Source organism: Acipenser ruthenus, chromosome 39 (genome assembly GCF_902713425.1).
Source record: "Acipenser ruthenus chromosome 39, fAciRut3.2 maternal haplotype, whole genome shotgun sequence".
In the NCBI taxonomy this organism is placed as follows: domain Eukaryota; kingdom Metazoa; phylum Chordata; class Actinopteri; order Acipenseriformes; family Acipenseridae; genus Acipenser; species Acipenser ruthenus.
In genome coordinates this window covers 9785373-9792223 of record NC_081227.1, presented here as the reverse complement: position 1 = coordinate 9792223, position 6851 = coordinate 9785373, and the positions used below count along the sequence as shown (strand labels likewise).

Sequence of the window (6851 nt, the reverse complement as noted above, 5' to 3'; positions counted from 1 at the left end):
TAAAATATAAAAAGCAACAACATAATGCATTATATATATAAGAACATTAGAAAGTTTACAAACAAGAGGAGGCCATTTAGCCCATCTTGCTCGTTTGTAATATATATATATATATATATATATTGTAATATAGCGGGTTGTGAGAGACGGCAGGGAGGGGGTTAAAACCTCCCTGCAAAGGAAAAAGAAAGAAACATGTGAATGCACAGTTTTGTATTGCTTTATTGTTTATTTAATTTTCTAATTGATTTGTTAATTGTTTTATTATTAATGATCATCCGCACCTGGGCTTTATTAGGGAATTAGACCCAGGTGCGGGAGTTTAAAAGGAGAGCAGGCAGTCTGCTCGGGGCTGCTGAGTAGAAGGAGGCAGAAGAGGTGCTCTGTCTCCGAGTAGCCAGAGAAAAAGTAAGTGCGGTGTCAAACCAGTGTGTTTAAGTTTGAGGTTTTGGAAGGACGGGAAAACAGCGTAGCTGTCCCGTGTTAGTCAGGGTGTTCCCGTGTGTTAGTTGGCGCTCCAAGAGGAGCTAGGTGTTTATTTTGTGTATTTGTTTTATTTTTGTGTTTATTAAAAAATTAGCGCAACCGCGCAAGAAAATCCATTTCTGTGTGCTGGGTCGTATTTTTAAAGGGGCACGAACCCGAGTGGGGGGCAATACGTTACAATATATATATATATATATATTTTAGCTCAAAGAGCCAGCTGCCCAACGTTTCGATGTGTTGTACATATCTTTCTCAAGGGAGCCTGTGTTTGAATCAAAACATTGGAGGTATTTATAGGTTTTTGACGGCATGACAACTACTTGTTATTGTTTACATTCAAATCCATCCATTTATTTTTACATGATGTAATGGTGTTCTATATATTGTGACATCATTTTTACTTCTATCTTTGAATCTGAATTAATTCTAATTAACATTACTTTATATAAACTTATATTTATATTATATCATGCAAAGCTGGCTCTGAGGATCAGTCTTGATTTGGCCTCCCCAGCGCATCAGCATGCACAACTTTTGAATTAATTTTGTTTATTTATTTAAATGTTATATATTTATTGAAGTTAATTAGTTCATTCTTTTCTGTTGAGTCCCGCTGGCATAATCGTGTTCAGTCTATTTATCCATTTACTTTCTTTTATTCTTCTATATGTCACATTGTCTAATTTGAGCTGTTCTAATACTACAAACTTTACATCATTTATGTCATGTCCCTGACTGGTGAAGTGCTGTACTATTGGTTCATTCAATTTTTTATTTATAATTAAGAAAGGTGGTTCTGAATTCTTTTATATAAAGTAGTTCCAGTCTCTCCAACATATTTGATTTTATCACATTTTTCACAGGCTATTCCATAAACAACATTGCTATTTTTACAGTAGGTATTAGTTTTTGGTGGATATGTGGTGTTCTTATGTTTAATTATATTTTTACTTTTGTCCATGTATTTACACACTTTACATCTACTGGTGCACATGTTCATAGAACCTATTTTGTAAATTATTCTTTTATGTTTACTGTGAATTAAAATATCACCTAAATTAGCTTCTCTTTTGAATGCTACAACTGGGGCCTTAAGAAATACATTTTTTTAAGTTTTCTGAATTATGTAGAATCCGCAAGTGTTTCCAAACTATCTTAGAAATATTGGGCAAAAGTTTAGAGTAAGTCATTACTAATGGGACTCTTTTGACCTTTTTATCTCTATTTTTATAATCTAGTAGATCATCTCTTTTTAGTTTATCCACTTTTCTTAACTCCGTCTCTATAGTTCTTTCTTTGTATCCTCTTTTTTTAAGATTTGTTTAATACATTTCTTTGTTTTACATAGTTACTTTCTTTTGAGCATATTCTTCGTATTCTTATTCCTAGACCCTTTGGGATTGCCCTTTTAGTGTGTATCGGATGTGCAGAGGACATGTGTAAATACTGGTGCATGTCAGTAGGTTTACAGAAGAGGTCGGTCTCAATTGAACCTTCTTCAAGTTTTACTATGGTATCTAAAAATTCTATTTCTTTTCTTGTCCATCGAAGGTCCACCTTAATATTACTGTGTTTTTCATTTGCCATACACTGTGTGTGTATATATGCAGGAGATATATATATATATATATATATATACTGTATATATATATATATATATACTGTATATATATATATATATTGTAAGAAAGAGCGGCGTCGCCTTTAAGACTACACAACCCAGGAACCTTCGCACTAATGGGCAAGGCGGGGTTTCTGGGTATAAAGGGACGTGGCGCGGATCAGCTGTGGGTGATTGTGGGGAGCACCGCCGGTTTGTCCTGGTGAATAGTTCTCAGAAGGTTGAGAGTGCATTACGTAGTATTGTAAAGTGAACGTTTGGTTTCTTTTTTGAACAAAAGTTGTGTTTTGTTTATACCGTGAGCGTTTATCCTCTTGGTGAGGTAGTCTTTTGTTTTGACATAGTTTAATTTATTTTATGAAACGTTGGTAGAGAAACGCTGCCTCTCGGTAATTAATTTAAAACAGTTCCGTTGTTTCCGTGACGATTGGGAACCGTCATAACTGCCGTTGTCATGGCAAATTTTGCCCCCCTGCCAAATTTGTCCCCCCCTGAGTCATGTGACATGTCAGCGTTCTGTTGCTATGCGCGTCACTGCTTTTGCTCCACAGATCTTGACACTGACAGTTGGAGTTCGTTGGTGCCGTCATACAATTGTAATCAAATCATTTCTCTTTTTACAGTACAAATTTGTAATACTGTGTTTTTTCCCCCTCAGAAAACTACATTTATCAATCGATATGGATCACTTGAGAGCGGTATATCGCTACCTCAGCACAGGCGAGTATCCTGAAAAAGCCACCAAAGAGGGGTATCAGAAAGAAAGCCAGTACATTCGTTTTGAAAGGTAAAAAAAATAAATATCGAAAATTAATATTAATACATTATAAGTTATTGAAGCCGTCCTGTATTTTTGAAGATGTACATAGACATTTAAATAAATGATAAACGTGTGTGTGTAATATATATATAATATGAAAGAAAAGGTTTAAAAGATTAAAACATCTCTCTATATATAACTAATAGCAGAAATGTGAGTACCAGAAAACAGAATTTGTATTAAAGAATATATATATATATATATATATATATATATATATATATATATATATATATATATATATATATATATATATAAATTATGTAACTTAAGAGTCTAAGAAATGACCATTATAAAGGGCAGAGACAGTTTTCCACATGTCAGTATTGTCAGTGGTTCTGATTCTTTTGAATAGGTTTTAGCTCATTCTTTTTAAAAACATTCATTTAAAAACCTCCACTCATTAAAGTATTTACTGTAGTATTATCTTTCCTTTTGTTTTATCTGTCAGGTAAGTACCTGTATGTCCCTGAGAAGAATGGAGAGTGTCTCTGTAGGGTTGTGACCGATGAAGAGGAGAAGACTGCCATTCTCAATGAAGTTCACGCAGGACACTTTGGGATCAAGAGAATGATGGGGAAAATCAATCAACGATTTTACTGGAAAGGGATTGTAAAGGACGTGGAGCAATGGGTACTTTTTTATTTTTTATAAACCTAATTTTTTTGCTTCTTGTCGCTTTTCCATTCATGATTTAAGTATTACTTGTTTCATCATTACTGTATCCCTTAAGATCCTGAATTGTGAAGCATGCCAGAGATTTGAGAGGGTGAAGACTGTTGCCCCAGAACTGAAGCCAATCAAAGTTGTTTCTCCATGGTACATGATCGGTGAGTATTACATCATTAAACTTTTATAGTGAGGTCAGACAAAGAATGGAAGAACATACGTAATTTAAATGTAGTCTGTAATATGTAGAAAATTAAGAGCTTAGTCTGGTAACAAACTTTCTTGATAGCCAGTTAAACAGATTGTAAGCATGTGCTCACAAAACATCATTTGACAACAGGTTGCAGTTTACAGACTAATTAGAGCAAGTGTCACATGACATCCATCTGTAATGTGATTAATGTGTCATCCACAGGGGGTGGAAATCTGCTATGTTTTGTACAGATAGGTGCATCAGGACAATTTCTAGTACAAAAAGATGCAACACCCATTGACAACAATGACTGCCCCCCCCCCCCCCCAAAAAAAGGGTGCCCCATTTAAATGTGTTTGACTCTTTGGGAATTAATAATAACCATGATTTCCGTTCCCAGGTCGTATCACTGCTGCAGTACAGTGGAAAGACAGTTTGGATCGGGTGGCCACATGTACAGCAGCAGCAGGGATGTAGTGACTGTGGACTGTTTACCATCGAAAACAGCCTCACACTCTGCATGGGTGAAGATCCAGGTAAGTTATGATCAAAAGCAAATGCGTGATCATCTTTTTTCTTGTTTTGTAGCTGGATCTCTTACTCCTTTCCCGAGCTGTGAGAGAACTCCCCTCCCAGAGGTACATTTCTGTGATGTGGAGGTCTACTGCACATGCAGGAGACCATACAGGATTGCACTGGAGCTGATGGTGGAATGCGGGAGGTGTGGCGAATGGTTCCATGGCCAGTGTGAAGATCTACAGCCAGATGACCTCATAAGTATGGAGGAGTATATGTGCTCCATTTGCAGAGTTACACACATGGGTAAGCATGTAAGTAAAGGTGAAACAGATTTATTATTTTGTTTTTTACTATATATTTTTTGAACATTTTATACTAAGCATTCCAGCTTAGTATATTATACTAACACTAAAATTTGGTAATGCCTGTCAAACAACTTTACCATAATTTATAGCTATTTACATATGTACAGTAGGGCATTGTTAATAAGGCTCATTGTCTTCAGTGTTTATTTTTCATGAGCACACAACTACTTATTTTGAAGACTTTTTTTTTCAGGAGACCTTGATTCTGTATTGAGACGTTTTTATTTGGAGAAATATTGCAGATGCTTTTGCACTTTCATTTTTAATTGGTATGGTAGTCTTAGTTTCTGAGCTACTGAATTATTGCCTGACTTGAGTATTTCCAGGGCAGAGATATCCAAAGTAAACTGGATGTCGGTTCTAACACCCATCTTGTTTAATGTAGTTATTGTGAACCAGCTGGGGGAGGGGTTGATTCACTGTATTGAAGTGAAATTGTGCCAAATAAGGTGTGTGTAACATGATATAAAAGTACAGTAAATGTAATTCTGAAGTAATAAACAACTTCACATTTTACATGTTTCAGACAGTACATGTAATGCTTCAATTTCAAATTCGATTTCCATTCCTATTAAATGATATTAGACAATTACATACTATACAAGTTAACAGTATGAAATGTCATTTTTAGACAGACAGCCTCTTTAAAGTCTGTCTTTTTTTGTGGGTTATGTGAGAAGGCATTTTAAAGTTCTGTTAAACCTGCTCCTAACACCCCACTCCATAGGTCAGGACCTACAGTATAGCTTTTTTTTTTTTTTTTTTCACCACTGCTTACGCATTAAGTCCTGGATAGCACTTTACAATGGAAATATGCAATCTGATCATGTACTGATCATGTTTTATTGTGAAGAATACAGAAAATAAAGTTTGTTACATTTTTCAACATGTTGTGCCTTTTTTGTGAATGTCTTTCTGGTTCGGACAACTACACCTGATACACAACTCACTAAAATGATTGAGTTCAGATTTCTGCTCGCCATGCAGTGCTCTGTTAAGGGTTCACCAGCACTAAGACTGGACAACTTGGATCTAGATTGACTTCTACTCTAGCATTTACACAAATCTGACATCCTCTATGCTTCATTAGTTAAGAGCCTGAATTATAGACACTAAAGTCAGGGACAATATGTAGTGGTTAACAATCACATTGCTTCTAGTTCCAAATTTGTACTTTTGAGTGTTCGAAGTTATGGAAGAAACATTCTTATTTTATAGCATATGATATAATATGGCTTCATACATATTTAACAAATGCATATACAGTATTACTGATAACAAAGGAACAACAACCAATCTGCAGACCTGCTTTGAGAAATGATAGGCTCCATTCCAGGATGATGCCAATGATCTGACAAACACTGTAGGAAGTGGCAACACATACAATGAGGGTGTATTACTTCATTTTTTTATGACAAGTTATATGGTTAAACTAAGAGAAATTTGTTTGTAGATTTAGTGCAAGACCATGCATGAATAATGCTAAAGATTAAACCTTTTGACCTGTTAATTCCTTTAATTTTTAACATTCCCTAAATATTTCTCACAATATACACTGAAGCTACTGTATAACCTATATTAATCATACTGCCTTATTGGAGTAAATAACAATATTTGTTGATCACAAACTTATTGGCACATTTTCAATTAAAGTCTGTAAGTTAAGGTTAGTCTTAATTGAGTTAGTCACTATTAATCAATTAGAAACCGCTACTTATCAATTTAGCAATATTATTAAAAAAAAAACCATTAGCTGTAAAACATGCACAGAAACTGAAGCAAAATAGTTTGTGCACTTAGCACAGCATGGTCAAAACAAAGGAGTTGGATCTAGAGGTGAGAAAACCACTTGTTACAGTAACTACTACAGCAGAAGGGGAATCGATAAAGAGCGTTGTGGATAAAAAAATCGTAATACAAAAATCCACAATAATCAAGAAGTATTTGAAGACTAATTCAACTGAAACGATGGAAAGAAGTGGACGTCCCAGGAAAATTACGACTATAGCATAAAGAATTGTTCGAGCAGCTCGCAAAAATCCACCATTAACAGCCAATGATTTAAAGAAACATCTGGTATTGCAGTGTATGAAATAACTATACAAAGTCATCTAAACACAAAAGGCTTATACGCGACCTTAATGGTAACCAGATTTGACAACAATTCAAATAAAAAAA

General features: G+C 35.0%; 1 long non-coding RNA gene across 2 annotated transcripts; it reads left to right on the top strand.

Annotated features, from left to right (window-relative positions):
- Positions 1–2713: 2713 nt before the first annotated feature.
- On the top strand, positions 2714–5420 carry LOC131707309 (uncharacterized). Of its 2 annotated transcripts, XR_009311099.1 has the most exons (4): positions 2714–2894; positions 3379–3560; positions 3661–3757; positions 4190–5420. It is a non-coding gene; the product is annotated as an uncharacterized LOC131707309 (long non-coding RNA). The 2 variants fall into 2 exon arrangements; XR_009311097.1 differs by lacking the exon at positions 4190–5420 and having other exon boundaries at positions 2715–2894; positions 3661–4020.
- Positions 5421–6851: the final 1431 nt, after the last annotated feature.